The sequence below is a fragment of the Castor canadensis genome, chromosome 7, assembly GCF_047511655.1.
Source record: "Castor canadensis chromosome 7, mCasCan1.hap1v2, whole genome shotgun sequence".
Taxonomy (NCBI): domain Eukaryota; kingdom Metazoa; phylum Chordata; class Mammalia; order Rodentia; family Castoridae; genus Castor; species Castor canadensis.
Window position 1 is genome coordinate 88,799,146 of NC_133392.1, and position 21,469 is coordinate 88,820,614.

At 39.1% G+C, this 21,469-nt stretch overlaps 1 protein-coding gene and 1 pseudogene across 5 annotated transcripts in view; both read right to left on the bottom strand.

Moving 5' to 3' along the window:
* The window catches only part of LOC109682068 (heparan sulfate 2-O-sulfotransferase 1), a 169,333-nt gene that overhangs the window by 84,296 nt on the left and 63,568 nt on the right, over positions 1 to 21,469 (bottom strand). The window lies entirely within an intron of this gene.
* LOC141424855 (small nuclear ribonucleoprotein-associated protein B' pseudogene) lies at positions 1,402 to 19,801 on the bottom strand (annotated as a pseudogene).

Consider the following 21,469-nt stretch of genomic DNA (forward strand, 5'->3'; position numbering starts at 1 on the left):
AGAAGTTTTCAAGCTATTAAGATATAAAACATGAAAAGTTCAAGTAAAACGACAAAACCAACAAATACAGAAGAACATTCTATCTCTATGTGGGCAAAAGGGAATTCATACTATGATTAGAAAAGCCTTCTGAATTTGAGGTTTATAGCAAAAGATAACAACTTTAATAAATATTGGTATAAAGAAAAAAAAGCTTACTGTAGAAACATTATAACTATCTTAAATGTGCCAACTACCATCCTGTGAAAAGCCAGATTAGATTAGGCTTAAAATTTAACTTTAGGGAGGGCATAAGTAAAAAGAGAATGAGGGTAAACATGGTGGATGTATTCTATATTCATATGTGAAGACAGAATAATGAAACCCATTGAAATTGTTCTAGGAATGGGAGAGGAGGAAGAACGACAGAGGGGGTGAATTTAATTCAGATATATTGTAAGCACATAAGTAAGTATCACAATGTATCCCCCATCCAACTATTATATGCTATAAAAAATTTTTAAATGCTGGCCAGAGGTTAAAGCCAGGATGGTGATAGGACAATAAGAGGCACCTCTAGTTCAACTACTTATTCTCAGTGAGAGCTACTTAAGAATGACACTGATTGTTCTTTACTAACATCATTTCTAAAACTTTTAGGTAAAGGTCTAATGCTGCTCTGTCAAAAAAGATAAGGACGGATTTCTATGCTGATTGAAGGAACGGACTATGTGGCTTCTAAGTCTCATTGTAACTCTTAATATTCTCTAAAATACTTACAGCTCTATAAAGCACCTTTAGTCTTCACCATGATTTCGTTATCGATATTACTAGGATGGATATTTTTCTTTAATATTCTCTTATCAAGTTATCCATTGAGTTAGTTCTGGGAACACTCACAATGGCACATAAAGTCATAAAAGTATGTCATTCTTCAGATGACAGTGACTCCAATACAAAGTGACTATTCACTTCATAAATGCTTATCAATATTTGCTATATGATGCATTTCTCTGACAAATACCTCCTTAGTAAATACTACATATTTAGATCTCAAAGTTAGATGTTATGATGTATGAAGAACATTCAATAAATACTTTTTTGGAGAATTAACCTAGAAGGTAACACCCACACACAGGAAATCAATGTGAGTCAATGCCCTGTATAGCTATCCTTATCTCAACCAGCAAAAACCCTTGTTCCTTCCTATTATTGCTTATACTCTCTCTACAACAAAATTAGAAATAAGGGCAAAATAGTTTCTGCTGGGTATTGAGGGGGGGGAGAGGGAGGGGGTGGAGTGGGTGGTAAGGGAGGGGGTGGGGGCAGGGGGGAGAAATGAACCAAGCCTTGTATGCACATATGAATAATAAAAGAAAAATGAAAAAAAAACTTTTTTGGATCTATAAATGAACAAAAAGGATTCAAGAATTACACTGATGACATAAGCAAACGTTTTCCTGAACCACATACTAAGAATCCTATTGCTAAAAACAATTTTTCTGACTAAAAACAACTACAGATTTGACAGTGCATATAAAGGTTAATAGCAGCAAACAAAATTAAAAGACAAGCATTAAAATCTACAAAAACTAATTTTATTCTAAGACAAATCCAGAATATGTACTCCTAAGTGCATCTGATAAAACAGGTCCATGGTAATACAACTTAATAGCACTATTTCACAAAGAAAAAAAGATCTCAATGGCTTTTGTTTGTGAATACTGTCTACATTCAAAGTATATTTTGTTAACTTAAATAATTTATACAGTGTTAAGGAATGAATGTAGGGCCTCAAACATGCTAAGCAAGCACTATACCACTGAGCCACTCCCGCATTATTTTTGGCTTTGGGTAACCGCTTATAAAATCCCATCTAGCATGAATGGGTCAATACTATTTAAAAATTATTCTATTTTTTGCTCCTGAACCTTAACAACTAATTTCATACCTAACACAAAATACACACAATGCATCTTAAATAGCTTGATTTTTATTTTTGTGTCTGAATATTAATTCCTGTCTTCTAAGAAATCAATGACAGCCAATCAAGACTTTTATTAAAACTTAGGAGGCAGTAACATTATGCTTTCCTTTTCAAAGATCCTGCCTCACCAGAACCATCATCATTCAGGAAAGAACCATTCTTTTGGTGTAGACTGGGGTCCACAGAGCTCTTGGTGTTTGGACCACATAATACCCATTACTCACAAGAGTAGGCAGAGCCTAAACTCCACCTCTGCTCTACAAGAACAGTAAGTTTCTGTGTCTTACAACTGTACATACTAAGCATCTATGAACGATTGTAATTGAAGAGTTTCAATGCTAAAATGTTAAAAAGTTGCTACTCTTGGCTACATTTTATACTGACCATTGATTCCTAAATGGTCTCAAATGACCTCCCAAAATTTAAATTAGGAGTTAAACAAGGATTTTCAAGGTTATCAGTGACCAAAAAAGTGGACTATTCCGTGGAAGAAGGAAAGAGAAACTGATATTTATTTTGTTGAAAGGCAGGAGAAAGTATAAGGACTTTTTGTAGAAAACAAACTACAAAAGAGAACTAATGCTACAGACAGTAATTTGGATTCTGAGTGACTGCTTCTCTTACCACTTTAGAGTGACAGAGTAATTTGGCCACTTTCACCAGAAAGTGAATTTGTTAAAATTGTTTCGGCAGTACCAACCAAGCAAACAGGATAGTAGTTTCCCAAGTACAAAATTGAGTGTGCTCCCACTGTGCTGTGTAGCTGAAGCAACACAAAAGCTACAAAAAGTAAAGTGTTTGTCATGCATTATAAAGAAAAAGACAGTAGAAAAGGTCCATAGAGTGAAACATGAGAAACGCTCATAAGCTTTTATGAACAATTTTAGATGTCCCCAACAGTCTATTACAGCAAACTACCAAGTACACCTGACTTTTTGGGAAATGCAAACCTTTTGCGTTAAAGCTCTTCATGTGCAGGCTGGTACCAAATGCCATTTAATCCTAGTGCTGACCTTTTATTCCAAATTGGAAGTGAACACGTGTAAGCTTGTCATCTTCAAGATTCTGGAGTTTGTACTAAAAATCAAAAGCTGAGAGACATGCTGGTGTATACTACTTGGTAAAAAACAGAAAATGGCCTTTAATTTCTGTCTTGTTTCCATTACTGTACACAGGATATGATCTTGAACATTCCTCAGTTTTAAAACTGGGTTTTTAAAAGTTAGTGTTCACTGATTTACATTTGTACAGTCTAATGCAAGAAATAAGTAACTGTGGCCTGGCCTGGTGGTACATGCCTGTAATCATAGCGCTTGGAGATTTAGGCAGAGGACTGTGAGTTTAAGGTCAGTTCAGGTTAACAGCAAGTTGCAGGCCAGCCTATACTGTATAAGTGAGAGATCATGTCCCAAAAAATAAAATAAAAAAGGAGCTACCTGTACATTTGATATTAAGCCATCAAATATAAATGTTAATTTTGTATCTTAAGCACCTGACGGAGAACACACTGATTATTTGCTTTACTAGAACTGATCTATTGCTAGGGTTTTCATTTAGCTTTTGTTTCTTAATGAGTTAAATTTTTTTAACAACTGGCTGTTACAGTATGAGTTCTAACATTCCAAGACACATTTTATTGTCATAAACTATTACTAGAAGTAGAAATAGAGAATCACATTGAAGACGTAAATTCCACTGCCATGTCTGTATAGACGATATGAAAAGGGTTAAAGAAGTAAAGGAAGAGGGAATCATTGTATATTCTAGAAAAGTTTTATAATGACTTTGGAGAATGAGAATTTACTAGGCCTAAAACAGATGATTTATGATTTATGATTAACAAAATGAACTTGGGTTGGGTAGACATAATTTGAAAGGGTTGATGGTATATTCTATTTTGGGCATGATGAATGTTATAAATATACGAGTTCAAGAGGAAAGGTTAGAGCTATTAGTTTTTAAAAAGCAAAGAGCAGAGAGCTGAGGATGTGAAACTAGATTAGATAAACCAAAAGAAAGAGGTGTAACAGCTGACATGGTAAAACACTAAGAAAAAGTCAATATTATTTTCTAAAAAGTACAGGTCACGAGTCTGAGATATTCCTTGAAAGCTTTAACATCATCTTCATCTTTGATTATGTGTTATATATTTTCTGACGCAGAGTTTGTCCTAACTCTTAAAGGGTTAGGAGATTAAATATAAGCAGTAGGAAACAGGCTTTTAGATCTTTAGATCAATGCTTCTCAAATTTTAATGTGTACATGAATCATTTGAGTTTATTAAAATTTAGATTATAAATCAGTAAGTCTTGGATAGGGCCCAAGATTCTGCATTTCTGAAATCTCCCAGGTAATGGCCAGAGAATCCTAGTCTATGGGTCAGTTTGAATAGCAAGGTTTTAGATGAATTTCTAAACAATGGCTTGGAGAGTAAGTTAGATTTTGGTAAAGGAGCTGCAAAATGTTACATCTGTGAATTTCATTAAAAAGTTCAACAGAAGATGCTATCAAGATGGAGAAGCTAAGGCTAAATTCTAATAGCAAAGACATTAATTTTTCAAAAAGTCATGTTAAATGTGAGTAGCGAAAAAGAAACAAGAAAATTCAAGATCTCAAAACCTAGTAAAATGCACCTTATTAAAAAATCTAAAAGTAGTAATTTCAGTAAGAGAAAAGGAATAACTTGTGCTTCTGTGTTTAAAGTACTGTGAACAATAAGAAAAAGACATATGTAACTGGAGACAACAATTTGTTCAGTGTTTTGCTTTATTTATTGCCTGGAAACTTTCTAGTGCAATGTATTTACGAGAGATGACTTAGACAAGCGCATTTGAGGAGGTACTTTACAAATAATTCTCAGCAATAGTGCTGAAGAAAATTCATTGACTTGTAAAAAACTTGCTCCTGCATGCTATATGCTCCTGTGGATGCTGAATGCATTTGGTCATGCATTCAAGCATACTGGTCAATCCCGAGGACATTTTAGTACTTACATCAAATTTCCCTAACCATTTAAAAGCCAGTTGTGTGTGAAAGCAAGGATATATTGGAAACCCTAAGCAAGATAAAAGCACAAAGATGCATGAAGAATTATGTAGACCAACACGAGGCCATCTTGACCTCTAAGAACTTCTTACCTCCTGTACCAATCTAGTACAACAAACAAAAAGTTAGCAAGGATAATGTATTACTTCATTCTGATAATGGACAAACCGTGTATTTACTTTAGACTCTAAAACCTCAAACAATATTTGCATTTGGGACATAACCTAACTCATTCTTCCATATATTTGTAAGACAAAAGATGACAGTCCCTGGCCTATTACTGTATTTCTTCAGACAGATTTTCATTTTTAGCTCTTAAAGTCAAAGTAATTATATACAGATGAATATATCCTGGCAATATATACTTTTAGATAATGGCTTCAGTGAGCTGCTCACTAGGTTTTGTTTTCCACCCACAGTTTCTAATGAACTTGAAATCCAGTATGTTTCCCAGAGTTGCTGGATTTGCTCTGGGCATAGAACTCTATCATACTTGAAGGAGAATTTATATGCAGATGTCAGGTACAGAACATCTCTGCAGTTTTCTCTCCTCATTCCTATATGGAATTCTCATCCAAAAAAAAAAAAAAATTGTTTCTGCTTGAGCTCCATCCAGCACTGAGAACTGGAAAATTCTCTCAAAGTCAAAACGAAGATGGAGATCATTTCATGAGGTTCCCTTTTCTCAAGAACAAAAGTCTTGAGTCCAGATGTCTCTGGTAGCTTTTGAAGGCCTCATGCAGCTGCTGCATAAACAAGGCCCAACTTTGTACAATCTGTTTAAGCAGCAGGGTTCATTTGACACAAACTAACATATAAGCAGAACCAAAAGGCTCAAGTTACTGCAGTATTCATTTATAGAAATTTTGTTTGCTTCCTAAATCTACTATGCTGCTTTTTAATGATTTCCTTTGTAAATATATTCATAAGTCATAATTCGTAAGTATAGCTGTTTTAAATCTAATAATTTCAGTATCTGAAGTCTATGGAGTTCTGACTCTGCCATCTATTCTTGCCGATTTTTGTTCAATTGCCTATCTTGCTTTACGCCTTTTTATCTTTTGACTACTTTCTTGAAATTGTATTTGAAGGGGTTCTCTGAGATCTAGGATAATGTGTCTCATCTTTGGAGGCTTACATTTGCTTTGGGGAATACTACAGATTGGATCGTCTCCAGCCAAGTTGGATTACACACACCTGTGATACAAATATGTATGAAAGGCAGTCTGTGGCTACACTTCTGTTGCTTCTTTTAAAAATATTTTCATTTTATTGTCCTGTTTTGCTCAGCATTAAACCATCCCCCTTTAGTCCCTATTTAGTTATAGGATGACACGCAAAAGTGTCTATCTCTTCAGTACTTCAGTGTTTTTTCCCACAGCCATACTAAGGGTTAGAACTCAAGATCTCGCAACTTGCTAGACAGGCATTCTACCACTTGAGCCATGCCCCTAAACCCTTAACAAGTGTTTTTAAAGCATTTAAAAACACATTTTGTTCAGTAAGTTTCATTAATTTCTGTGAAAAAGTTCATCTGAATAATTTAGCTTACTCTTTCACAAAACTAGACACCACTGGTCCCTTCTCATTAACTTTTCACAGACCTTCTCTGCACCTTGCACATAAAATAACTCCCCCCAGTCTCTCTTTATCATTCTACCTTCTATTGTATCCTTCAAAGCACTATTACTGTATGGAACTGTCCTGTTATTTTTTGTTGTTGTTGCATTTATCATAGTCTCTTAAGAGTTCATTATAAACCAGTTTCATAAGCCACAGAAAATAAAAGGACTGTGTATAGTCTTTCGGGAAACAGGCAGGAAGCTGAGGAGGACTCAGGGTCTAGGGCCTTGGTAGATGCATTCCCAGGGGAGGGGGCCCTTGCATTCCTGGGGGAGGGGGCACGCCCATTGGAGTTCCTTGGTGGGGGGGAGGGGAGGAATAACCACTGGGGGACCCATGGGAGGCCTCATGCCAGGACATCATGCCTGGAGGGGGTGCCTCTTGGCCCGTAGGTTGGGGAGGACCACCACAGCCAGGATGGTACTGGATTGGGGCTCCTGCAATACTGGCTATGGCAGAAGCTGCAGAGGCTGCAACAGTGCCTCTTCCTTGTGAGGTCATCACCTGTTAGGATGGCGCACCAACCCCACAGACTGGTCCAGCAAGTCCTGCAGGAGCCTGGGGCATGGGAACACCAGTTGGGATCCCTCTGCCAGCAATTCTGCCAATCCCTGGGCCCCCAGCAGCTCCAGCAAGAGGCACTCAGGCAATGCCATTATCTTTGGGAGGAGGTCCCTCTACTGTCACTGAGACCAGGTTCTCCCCCTCGCAGCAGCACCATACGAGGACTTTTCTTCCCTTTCTGCTGTTTGGAGTTCATTGGCTTGATCTTCCTGAACTCATCACAGTCACAGAGGAGCAAATTCATGTTTGTCAAAAGCCTTGAAAGTCCCGATGAATATGTGGCCACCTTGCAGGATGCATCTCATCCTGTAGTCAGTGTGCTTCAGCACCTTGCTGCTCTTGCCCACAGTCATGGTGCGGTTCTGCTGGCTCGGATTCACACTCGATTTGTTTCATCAGAAGCCTAGGCGCCGCCAAGCAGCCTAATTCCCGCTGCCACTAATGGAAGTGCCTTGTCCTGTTTTCTTATTATCCCTGAATGGAATAGAAACTCAAATAAGCAGGGATCCCTCTGCCAGCAGTTCTGCCTCACAGAAAGAAGCTTTCTATAAGGTTTATATTAGATTTCCCAAATTTATATAGCATGGTTATTGACATAGTATATTGTTCCAATAAATATTAAACATATTAAAAACATATTAAATAAAAAATACAAATTTGAGATTTCCCTAAACTAGTACGCCCCCCAAAAACTTTCACCTCATTGTCACTTTAGACAATTTCTAACAGCTCAATCTCAAGTGGCCAAATCTAAACTCTCTTACTCTTCATGTCATTGCTTTTATTACCCAGAAACTGCTATATAGAGAAAGTATACTGTTGGTCATCATGTACCACATTAAGGAAGGCTGTGATATGGCTGTGAAGGTAGGTCTTCATCTAGTCTCACTAATCTCAAACTTCAGTCTCCCTCACGCTGGGAGTGGGGTCAGGAGTGGGTGGGTGAGTTTAGGAGGACCCTGAGGGGCAGGCTCGCCACTGCATTCTCTCATAAGCCTCTCTGAAAATGCTGCCCATGAGTTCTCCACTATTCACAGGCTCAGTCAAAGCCTTTTTATAACTAACATTGATGTCATTCTCTGTGAATTTGCTTCTCTCTCTGGCAAGTATAGATCAGAGCTGGGAGAATCTTGGTAAGACTGACCAGATGCCCAACTTTTGCCAAGACCCAGTTCTGCTGTTAATTCTGAGCAGATTAAAGAAGGCCACTTCCAAAGTAGGTTGCCACATAGCTCACTGTGAATCTGGCCTTTGCTCCACTTTAGACCCCAAATAACTGAAAGTTACTGGCTATCACCAGACTGTGACTTTCTAAGGAACCCTAGGCCCAGATCTACCAAAAACTTCAGAGTATAAATATGTCAAATATGCAGCATTAATAAAAATGCTCTGGAGTACAGTAATCTTAAACTGGCAGAGGCCACTATGGGAAGGTGACCGGGAAGTAGTGAAGAGGTCTGGTAGAGATGAACCAATATGGGTTGTAATACACATGTGCATGGAAGCAATGCTAGGAATCTCTCCGTATAGCTATCCTTATCTCAAACTAGCAAAAACGCTATGTCTTTCATATTATCTCTTATGTTTTCTCTTCAACAAAATTGGAGAAGAGGGCAGAATAGGTTCTGCCTGGAAGTGAGGGGGTTGGAGGGTAGCAGAAGGAGGATGGGGGGTTGGGGAGAGGTGGCCCAAACAATATATACACATATGAATAAATGTATGAGCAATAAAAAAAAATGGGGTCATCAGTTTTTTTCACGTCTTCAGGAGTTAGTACATTGCAAGAGGTAACAGATATAAAGAGGATCTATTTTTTAATTGCCATGTGAATCAGGTACTGATATATTCCCCAAGTTCATTTTAGATTTTTAGATTCTTTATGTAAGACTGGAAGGGGAAGGATACAGGTAGAACATTTAATGTGATGACTTCACTTTTTCAATAAAGACCAGTTGTCCCAGAAAAATAAATAAATAAATAAAACCGCTCTGCACCTATTTGATTCGTTTTTAAAGGCTTAGCAAAGTTAGCAAAGGGATGTGGCCTGTTCTGCTTCACCTCAGTTTCTGGTTTTGCAAGGAATAGTGGTTCTTGATATCATATACCTTTTGATACTAAGCTCTTTCACCTGCTATCCCAGAACAGTATACTGGGGTACTTTTCAGAAGAACTGTATTTAACTCCTTGCTACTTGTAACCTGGGGACAACCTCCTATCTCCCAAAGCACAATAAGAGCAGAAGATTATCTAGCTCTTGGAGTGTCTCAAGTGGCAGAGCAGCTGCCTAGCAAGCACAAGGTCCTGAGTTCAAACCCCAATACTGGGGGGAAAAAAAGATCATCTAGCCAGTGAATGACTGCATAAGTGATTGGTGGTTGACTGCAGAAGTGATGCCCTTTTACCAAAAGCTATTGAGTCCTCTCCTCCACAGGAGTCACTTGTTGGCCAGGGGGCCAACTTCAAGTGTTGCCATGCAGAACCTCACTCTGTACATCTAAGAAAACCCTGCAGCCCTCCACAATTCACTGTACCAGAAGACACTGATATACAGAGAATGCTTAATATATATATCATGTGAAAAAAGTTAAAACCCTGTAGCATGTGTGTGAGATGATGGTGATGGTATATTTTACTTTATTTTTATTTTGGTGGGACTGGGGTTTAAACTCAGAACTTCAAAGTAGGCACTCTATAGCTTGAATCATTCTTGTGCATCTTGGTCTGGTTATTTTGGAGATGGGGTCTTGAAAACTATTTTCCTGGGCTGCCCTCAAACCACTGTCCGTCTCCCAAGTAACTAGGATAACAGGCATGAGTCACTGGTGCCTGGCTATGATGGTGTTTTTCAGAGCTTTCAAATATCAGACTGCAAAAATGTACCTAGATCATATCCTGGTAAACAGATTAATACTCATCAGAGCTCTTAAATACTAAAATAATCAATCATCCATGCAATAAGAATAACTATTTTTACATAAACATGTAAGTGTTTAGAGTAAATGGTAAATATTAGATTTTTGTGTGTGTGTGTGGTACTAGGGCTTGAACCCAGGGCCACTCCACCAGCCCTTTTCTGTGATAGGTTTTTTTGAGATAGTTGTCTGAGCAGGCTTGGAACTGTGTTCCTCCTGATTTCTGCCTCTGGAGTAGCTAGGATTACAGGCGTGAGCCACCAGCACCCAGCTTTAGAATTAAAATTTTATATTTATGTGCACATTTCCTAAAACAAATAGGTCAATTATTAAATCAACTGAAGATTTTGGTTTTATTTTCCCAAGTAAGAAACAAGAAATTCAACAGTTACATAACAATACAGGTATGGACTGTTCCATCTCAAAGAGCAATGATAAAATGGCAGTCGGGAAAGGGAAAAAACGTCAACTTTCCTTTTCTGAAGTACTGTTATGTAGCCCAGGCCGACCTCAAACTCGTGATCCTCCTCCTTTGCCCTCCCTTGTAGATAAAATTACAAGCCCACATTATGACACCTGCCACCTACCATTTTATCAAGTTGAAACTTTTTATTTTGGATACATATAGTATTCTTAAAGCAAGCATTAACTAACTTATTTCACAATAGTATGGATTTTCTGCTATTTAAAGATAAGTAGTCAAAACACTGCAAGTCAAAGTGTTAAGCAAAAACCATGCAATCTTTAGCTTATTACAATAATATCATTAATTCTTTAAAACTAATAGTTTCCATTCTGTAATAAGGGCCCTTTGTTTGCCCCAGCATTAGCCTTAACCACTACCACCACATTATAAAGTCTTATATTTCACTGAGTGTTTGTTTGTTTTGCTTTTTGTGACACTGGGGTTTCAACTCAGGGCCTTCTGCTTGCTAGGCAAGTGCTCTACCACTTCAGCCACAGCCCCAGCTCACATCTCACTATTAAAGATTAAACCTCACTTTTTCCTTCAGAAACCACCACAAATGTTTACTTTAAAAAAAAAAAAAAAAGAAGAAGAGGCTGAGTACCTCAAAATGGGAAGAGGATACCTTTGAGTTTTAAATTTCAATCTCACCCTACAACTCTTATGTAGTTAAGTACTCTGGTATTCTGGAATTAGTCAACACTCAAGTAGTAAGTGTTTTTATTATAGAACCTAGTAAGCCAGGTCCCCTAAGGGAATTTTGTCACCACAAAGTGGTACAGAGAAACATGATGACTGCTATGTATACCACACCAGTCACTAACACTTAACTCCAGAGCATTAAAAACAAACTGTGTAAGACTTCTGTGGAACATTACTGTGCATTTACATAAATACCTGTGCACCAAAACCAAATTACATCTAGAGAAAATGCAATCCTTTAAACAGATTATATGATTGTGAAATGATTGTATTAGCCATCTCGCTTGGCATGATTTGGCAAATGTGAGCTTATGTAAATGTGCAATGATGTTTCAGAGATGACATAACTGACACAAAAATGAGAATTAGGCACTTTTAAAACATACTTTTTACAATACTACATACTTTTTTACAGTATTTTTATAATACTGCATTTATAAATTGTTAAATATTGATTTTCTGCATACTACTAAGACACAAGGACATGACTTGTATAGACAAAGTATATCTTAGGGATAAGACCACACTTAGAAGCTCTTAAATTACCTAGAATGACAAAAACCTTAAAGTAGTATGTTCCAGCAGACAAGTAAATTGGAACCCTTCAAAAAAGTACTGCTATATTTTTACAAAGAGAAATGAGTTTGATCTAAGCACTTGTAAGTATGGCTGCATAAATTACAAACAGGACCTCTTATCAAAGAGGATTTAAAAGCTTTCTAAATGAAAGCCAGTTAAAAATATGGCAATGGACATATAGAATTTTAACCTGAAGGCATTTGAGAAACACCATATACAATAAAGTTTTCTGACTTTCGCCTTGACACAGGTCATAGGACTCTTATATAAGAGGTACTCTCCCTATGAAACAGATTAAGGGAGATTTGACCTTCCCTAAGAGGATTTTTTTAAAAAACTGGGGAAGTTTTTATATTGGATCTTGGTTACAAGCACTTCTCAATAGTTTGTCTTACCTTTAAATGAATCAGAGGTTGGGAGGGTAAGCAGGCTGCTTGTTTGAGAGCTGTCAAATCCTTCCTCCCAGGCACAATGACAACTGTCCTAAATTAGGCAGAGACCGGAAGTTGGGTGGTGGGGTGGTGGTTACTGTCATCCTGGTAGACCTTGAGTCTGGATGGACTGTGAGATACAACCTGATACCTTCTGAAGTCCCATTGGAGGTGGTATCAACCACAACTTCAACCCCACCATTTCCACAGAAGCCATGGGAGTCTTGGCTATTTTAAATACCCCAGAACTGTTAAGAGAGACAATACTTCAGTTGAGGATGCCTGCAAGACAGTTCATTCTAGTCACAGAAACCACTGCAGCTGTCAAGGATGCTGGGAGCTGCCAAGTCTGTTCCAGGGGCTACCACGTAAACAGCCTTCCTTTTAGGAGACTCTGCTTCAGTCAGTCACTCCAGATGCCCTATGATGACTCTGGGAGACTCAACTTCCAGACAGCTTTAGATGACTCCATGTGAAGTTTACCTGGATGTCTCCCCACTTTGCAGAAGTACCCACTCTGGTTGAGGGGGAGTACTTCTCCCATTCCTAACAGGCCGACCCAGTATGCCTCCAACAACTGGTAAGACTAAACAGTAACTTTTTGTTAGCAGGCAGGAGAAAGACTATGCACATGCATGACTGGCTATGTAAGCTGTCACACTTTCGTGCTCAGCAGGTCTGTCCAAGAGACAATCCTCCTGTGACTATCCACCTGTGCTGCAAACATAGGCCCCAATAAGGCTTCATCCAGGTAGCTTTACTGCCTATTTAGGATCTTTTGTCTCTGGTAAAGTGGGCTGAGATGGTTGTAAGAAGAGGAAACATCAGGGAATGCTATCCCCACGCACACCTGGCAACTACAGGGCGCGGAAGTTTCTGAGCAGCTGGGAGCAATTCTTGTAGAAGGAGGATCCTTATTTCCATAGACAAAAGGATACCAAGAGGAATCTGAACCAAGAGGTTCTTGTAAATGCCTCTAGTTTATTCTACTTAACTCAGTTTTTTCTTTATTTTAAGTCGTTTCTCAACAACCTTCGACTTCATTAAACCTAGTATAAAAACAGGTTTAGCTACTTCCTCAGGTCTTCATTTCTTTATGGAAACTCCTGTATCATGTAAAACTTATATTAAAATAAAATTCTATGCTTTGTCTTGTTGATCTGTCTTTTAAGGGGTCCCAGCAAATGAATATAAGCTGAATAAAAAGAATATTTTGTAGCCAGGCACTGATGTCTCACACCTGAAAATCCTAGCTACTCAGGAGGCAGAGATCAGGAGGATCTTGGTTCAAATCCAACTAGCCTGAACTTTCAAAGTATGACTCCCTCAAGCTAGGAAAGTTTTCCAGATAAAACCTAACCTCATTAAGGCTCAAAGTATAATCATTTTGATTACTAAAATCTCCTTCCTGTAAAGGAATATTTTGGATATCCTTTGTCCTCTTCTATTGATATATTAAAGTGAGTATCAGAGTCATTCTAAATCTACCACCCCAAGAGAACTGTGACCAATCCAGTAAATGGATTAAAGTACAAAATAAAAATGAACGTAACTCAGATATAAGAACACTGAGATGATGAGGTTGGGGAAGAACAGGGTAAAAGGGAACAATCAAGAATAGCAAAATAAATTAATTTTTTAAAAAGGATGCTTTCTTGAGTGTTACAAAAGACAGTAAAAGGAACATCTTAAGTAAAGAGCAAAGACCTCCAGGGTTAAGGCAAATAAACACTACAAAGGAGATACAACAACAGATTATTGGTATCCACTGGCACATGGTTCCAAGGAGACCACTGTTGAGGAAAAATCATGAATGTACAGGATGCATACAGTTCAGTACTCTTAAAACTACTCAAATTTACCTGTACCATACATATAATAGATCTGAGCATCCATAACTTGAAACTGCATTACTGTGATAAAAACTATCACTGTATACATTTAATACTGCTCACAAAAAGCTAACCTTTATTTCATGCTCTTCATCTCAAATACTGTGATGCTTCAGTCATTCTCCCCATAATGTTGCCAACTCCACTAAAGACATGCAGTCTTTCAACAAATCCAAAATTTTCACTTCATCACTTAGATTAAGCTTTTTGGCTTGGCAGGATTACTGTACCTTTTGGGGCACCATGTGCTTTGGGGGAGCATATTTTCACATTACCACATTTATAAAGAAAACAGTCTTAAGTTTAATATTATTTATCCTTGAAAACAGTGGTAGGAACAAGAACAGTTGGTAATCTTTTCTCTTTCTCTGGTATATGAAATAAGTAGCTTTCAGTATTGAATGCTTTTGCTTTTTTTTTTTTGTGGCACTGAGGTTTGAACTCAGGGCCTCATGTTTGCTAAGTCAGGCTCTTACTGCTTAAGCCACTCCACCAGTTTGAATGCTTTCTTATTTGGTACATGTGGTAGTTTAGAGAGATTTGGAATAAACCTGTTTCTGACCATTATTTCTCTGGCTTAACAGACAACATTATACACACAGCAAGCAACAGTTTAAGAAAATAAACAGGGCCAGGTGCTGGTGGCTCGCGCCTGTAATCCTAGGTATTTTGAAGGCTAAGATCCAGAGGATCAAGGTTCAAGGACAGCCCAGACAAATATTTGCAGACTCCATCTCCAAAACAACCAGAGCAAAGTAGACTGAAGGTGTAGCTCAAGCAGTTAAAGTGCCTGCTTTGCAAGTGTGAAGCCCTGAGTTCAAACCCCAATCCCACCAAAAAAAAGAAAGAAAGAAAGAAAATTAAGAACAGGATAAGCAGTGTTCATTCAGTTACAGACTATATAACAGGCAGAGTTGAAGGAATTCAAATAAGGAACTAAAGTAGAGAGACACAATTAAGGACTTCTAATCAACTCAATTATCCATAATAGGGAAAAATAATTTAAAATTTTATATAAACGAAATCTTCTAATTCTGACCATTACCTTCTAATTTAGTAATCACCAATCTTTCATGAACATTGCTAGAAGTTGTAAGACTGAGTGAATATTAAGCATAGGCAGATAACAAGAGGAAGAGACAGGTTCTATTTTTTTTTAATCTACAGTTTGGATAAGTCCAGTAAGTAACAGTTCACTTTATATGTCTACCATGAAATGAGAGTTGGTATTTCTTATTTTTACTCCAGGGTAGACAAATAATTTTTTAAAAAAATCCACACCTAATCAAGTCCTTTTGATAAATCATGTCAAAATGAGATTTCTATTCTCCATAAATGAACAGAAACACACATACAATAATAGTAAATAGCTGTGTGCAAAGACTGAAAAGTGACCCCAATCTAAATAGTTACATAAGCATAGCATGAGTACAACAGTCACAGAAATAAAATTAAAAGCAGTTCCTCTGCTACAAAAAGACCCATTTTATATTTTACATTAATAGTCATTACTTTGTAGTAATCGTTAAATCTAGAGACTAAAGATTCTTAAAACCACATTCAATTGAAGTTTTATTTAGAACCAAGGACTCTTAAGACATTACAAAGGTTATATTGGGCCACCAAGTGTTTCCAATTCTTGAAAACCAAAGCACTTAATTCTCATTCCTTCAACAAATTTTTATTGAGCATACATAATACTCAGCACTGTTCTAGGCATTAGAAATTGCATGAAGGCATAAAAATAACTACTCTAGTTGAATAAGACAGTTAATAAGAAAAATCCAAATGAACAACTGCACACTATATTAAAAGATGGTAAATACTAAAAAGAAAAATAATGTTAAGAAAATGTAATGTACTCAGGATAGCATTGCAATTTTAAATCAGACAGCAGAGAAGATCTCACTGCAACAGTGACCTGGATGGTGAGGAAGTAAACCATCCAGGTCAACTGAGGACAGGATCTGAGTGGATAAAATACCAAATCAAAACTCTATAGCAGTAGCATAACTTATATGACTAGGATCATCAAGAAAAGAATGTTCCCAGACCAAAGTGAACAGGGACAAAGTAACATGAGACAAGACCAAAAACACAAAGCCATGGCCAGATAGTCTACAGCAATGTGGGTCATAGTAGACTTAGGTCATGGCAGAGGCAAACCGACTTGGAAGCCACGGTAGCAGTCCCGATTCTGTCGTTTTCAGATCAAAGATAAGGCTGTCTAATCCTACAGTGTGTTTTGAAAGCCCTTCTTGGAACCTTAGTCTGTTCCTTCAACATTCCTAACAATTTCCTCTTGCTATGAAACCTTTTTAAAAAATTCCTCTGTGCTAAGACTTACAGTGGGTTTTTTTGTCTGTGACTAACAACCACTGTAAGAGTAGAGAAAAGCCACTATACCTCTGAAATCAGGGGTATAAGAGCAGTCCAAGACAAAATAGGGAGTATCTATTTAGGCCTAGGGTGACTAATGAAAATAGCAATGATTATGGGAGTTAGGTGCTGTATTACATCTCTATGGTTGTCAAAAACTACCATCAACTTGGAGGCTTAAAACAATACAATTTATTACTTCACAGTTTTGTGGATAAGAAGGCTGAAATCAAGCTGTGAGCAGGGATATTTCCCACTGAAGTATCTCTGGGAGAATCTTTTTCTTTGCTTTCTCCCACTTTCATAGGTTGCTCACAGTCCTTGGTACATATTCCCTTTTATCTTCCATGCCAGCTATGGTTTGGTAAAGTCTTTCAAACACAGCACTTCTGCATCCCTATTCCACAATTTAAGAATTCTGAATGATTCCATTGATCTAGAGGGATAATCCAAACTAATTTCCCTATTTTAAAGGCAGCAGATTAATAGCCTTAATCTCATCTGCTATTGCTAATTTCCTTTGTCACCTAACACAATATATTAAAAAATTACAGGGATCGAGGTATAAACATTTTGGCGGGGGGGGGGGGGGGGGGCGAGCACTATTTTGCCTACCGTGGATAAAAGAATGGACACACTGGCTGGGTAACAGGATGCTCTGGAAGACAGACTATGTAGCAATAAGATATCAACCTAACAGAACTAATGCAGCCCTAAACTGGCAAAGTGTAACAGGTTGACTATAGTAAACATGACCCAGAAATGGTTTTTCCTGTTGTGAATTTACATAAGTAAATACTTATATATAAATTCTTTTAAGTAGGGGCATGGGATTGCACATGCTGAGACATCTATAATTCCAGCATTTAGGAGTCCGAAGCAGGAGGTTACATACTTAAGGAAATCACTTTTAACAAAATCAATTTAAGAGGAAAGCAAAGGAATATTTAGCTAATGTTAAGGTGATTTTATGAAAGAATGATTTGTGTTACTTTCTAAAAATAAGTGTCAATTCTTAGCTTCTAGATAAATAGAAATGGTGGGTTTACTTTGTATAGTTGCTGAAGATCAAAATTATAAGGAGTATGAATTAAGGTAGAAGGGGAACAAACATGCAATGAAATATCATAAAAGACTTAGAAGCTTTAGCCCTTGAAATGTTATCCTTACAAATAAAATCTCAGAGTGCTGTTTATTCTAATGCCAGTTTGTCAAAGAAAATAATGTATGTAGGCTGTTGTTATTTTTTTACTTTTACAAAGCATTTATTAACAAATTAAACAATTTCATGTGGAACTTCTAAAGAAACAAATTTCAAGACAAAAATTCTTTTAGAAGGTAACAAAATAATCTATTATTTAAAATTCCTTCTCATCAAGATGACTTATTCCATAAAACAGTACATCAGTTAGGCAGGTTCATGCTCTTACCAAGATTCAAATGGTCATGTGACAGTCACTATGTAAACACAACTTAGGATATAGTGACAAGGCCATAACTGAATTTGAAGTAATTCAGTCTCTGACCTGTAAGAACAGATGTGAAACATTATCAGCACCCAAAACACATCATTCTGGCTTTGCAAGTTACTTAAATGTTTACTATCTTTCAATGATGATTTCAGTAAGCACCTACACACCAAAAAAAAGAAAAAAGAACTAAAATGTATTTAACTGGTATTTAATAAATACTAACATTCAAAGAGTAAAACAGATAAAAAGGATTCCAATATTTAGGATACTGAGGAGGTTTTATCTTTTAATTTCCTGAAAATGCTAATAGGATACTTTAAAAAATAATTTATTTTATCCAATTTGTATTAAACTACTATCTGTAAGAAATGGCATGGCATAACTTGTATTTCTTCTAAACATTCAATTCACAAGACACTTCTTAAATCCCATAAGAAAATAGGATTAGAGTCTCTCTTCAAGTTCTCATTTCCCTTCCTTTTACTGAATTCCTCCAGTTAAGCCCTAATTAGTCATCATACCTCCATTTTCTCTTATTTTATTAGGGGAAGTGCTCTTAAGAAAACTTCCATCTAGAGAATGTTCATAAAATGAATTCAAAGACAGCCATCTTGTAAACCAGGCAGGTTAGATCAATATGTAACTAGTAACTTTGAATCAGATGTTAAAATTCTTCAAAAACATCTATTTCTGGGCCTCATTAGAAGTTAATATTAAGTTTTTCTTTTCACTACTAGGAATGAAACAAAGGGCCTCAGTGTTAGGTCCCTGGCATTCTTGGGGCGGGCAGAAGGACCCAAGGCTACACCTTAAAACCACACCCCCTGATTTATGACTGCTTGTTTCTCCCTGCCTGATTGTTTCTCGGCTTGCAAAATGGTTCAGGAACTTCCAGTTACTCAACTAGCCAGGCATGTCGACCTGTTCCATCTGGTGATCGCAGATAATCAGGGAACAGAGACTCTCTCCCTCCCCCATGGCTTGGCCCCTCCTATAAAGCCCATTACCCAATTCACCCAAGTCGCTGCTCCCTGACCTGGGGGGGGGGTGCAGGGGGGAGGCAGCCATGCAGTCTGGATCTTAATAAATCTTTCCTTTCCACATGTGGTGTGTGAAAGGATGTGCCCTTTGCCCCAGCAGATCCCCATAGCAGAAACCAGTAAAGCCAGCACAGGATGCCCCGTGCAGGATAAGATAAACAGGATGGGGGCAGGTGGAATGTGAGGAATGTGAGGAATGTGAGCAGATTGCGAAAGACGACTAGAAGTACGTGCAAGATGTGCCCTGCCTTCTTGCTAAATGTAACCGTGTGCGCGAATACTGACCCTTGAATCTATAGGCTAAGAAGTAATGTACTCTTAAGTGGATAGGCTGGAAATGTATGTGGTGTTACAAACTCATTGGCTATGTACTGTGCGGGCTTTTGCTGTAACGGCAGGTAGGGACCTATATAAGATCTTCCCTAAAGAGGCTCGGGGTCTTGTCTGCCCAATCGGACCTGTGTGTCTGTGTGGGAGCTTGACCCTGGCTTGCCAGCTCAATAAACTCTGCTTTGTTGATTGCATTCACGCGTGACTCTCTGTCTCTCGGAGGAATAGGATTCTCGGACCCTAACATTTGGAGGTTCCACCGAGATACCCTTTTTCGACAAGGCAGACCGTCCACGAGAAAGCAGAGGTGATTCCAAGTCCTAGGCATTGGGATAGTCTGAGATTCTCATCTGGAGGGAACTAATTGGTAGATGATTGTTCCCGTTTGGGCCGCGGGGGGGGGGGGGGGGGGGGGGGGGAGAATCATTCTGGGAATCTCGTTAAGGGGACCACAAGGTCCTGCTGGGAGAGGCTTTCCTCTCATTTGGGCTCGAGCATTTCAGGAATCCTGGCGCCAGGTGAAGAACTAATTGAACTAGTCGACCGACCACCCGTCAAGTGGACGCCTTTCAGCCTGATATCCAAATTGGACGGTGAGGAGATTGAATGGGGTGAGCACCAGCGTGAGAGAAGGACTGGTCCAAGCAAGTGGTGGAGAGTGTTCTGTGTGTGTGGAGTTATTGTTGCTTTCACCCTTTTTGTTCTATCTCTCCTGGTGGTTGCTTCTCATCCCACAATGGGACAGGGACAAGCAACCCCAAAGTCTTTGATTCTCTCTCACTTTCCAGAAGTCAAAAAAAGGGCATTAAATGCGGGTCTGGTCATTAAGAAAGGTAAGTTCGACACCCTTTGTTCTGCAGAATGGCCCACCTTCGGAGTCGGATGGCCCATTCAAGGTTCCCTCTCCCTAGACCTGATCACTAAGGTCAAGGCTGTCATGTTCCGACCAGGCAATCAAGGCCACCCAGATCAGGCCCCCTACATTTTGGTTTGGGAAGATTTTAGCAGGGAACCCCCCCTCCTTGGTTAACAGCTTTTCTGACTCACCCCTCCAGTTCGGCTCCCGGGGCTAAAACACCAGTCACGCCTGCCTTGGTCATAAAAGAGGAAGAGAAACCTCCCCTTCCCTCCCTGACCAGTCCTCAAAATAGGACACCCTCTTTACCACCCCCAGTCTTACCGGAGAGTTCCCCCCTTTAGCCATCCCTCGCGGGGGTAGAGGAAGATCAGCCGCCTCCATACGTGACTCCCCCTGGTCAGGCCAGTGCTCCGGAGGAGGAAATTTCCTCATCCTCCTCAACAGGACCGACGGCCGGAGGAGGAATGGGTCAAAGACTCTGCCCCCGAGGGGTCCGGGAGAGGGAGGGAGAAGATGGGCCCTCCTCATCAACACATGGGGAGGAAACTGTCCCCACATTTCCAATCCGGACGGTAGGCCAAGGAGGACCGGGAGGGGGGCAACAGTTTCAGTACTGGCCCTTCTCCTCCAGTGATCTATATAACTGGAGGACGCAGAACCCACCCTTTTCAGAAGACCCTAAGTGTCTCATAGATCTCCTGGAGTCCGTCATGCATACACACCGCCCCACATGGGATGACTGTCACCAGCTGCTCAATACTCTTTTTATGACGGAGGAGCGGGAGCGCATCCTCCACAAAGCTAGAAAGAACGTCTTGGGGGACAACGGGAGACCCACAACCCTCCAACTGGCCATAGACGAGGCCTTCCCCCTACGCCGCCCTGATTGGGATTTCGGTACCACAGAAGGTAGGGAGCGTCTCCAAATCTACCACCAGACTCTTATGGCAGGTCTCCGAGCGGCCGCTAGGAGGCCCACCAACTTTGCAAAGGTAGAGGCAGTTGTCCAAGGGGAAAATGAAAGCCCAGCCGGTTTCTTAGAGCGCCTCTATGAGGCATACCGTCAGTACACCCCTACTGACCCCGAGGCGGAGATCCACCGGTCTGCTGTGGTATTCTCATTCATTAATCAGGCAGCTCCAGACATTAGGAGAAAACTCAACAAACAGGAAAACTTAGGGGAGATAACCATTAGGGAAATGTTACAGA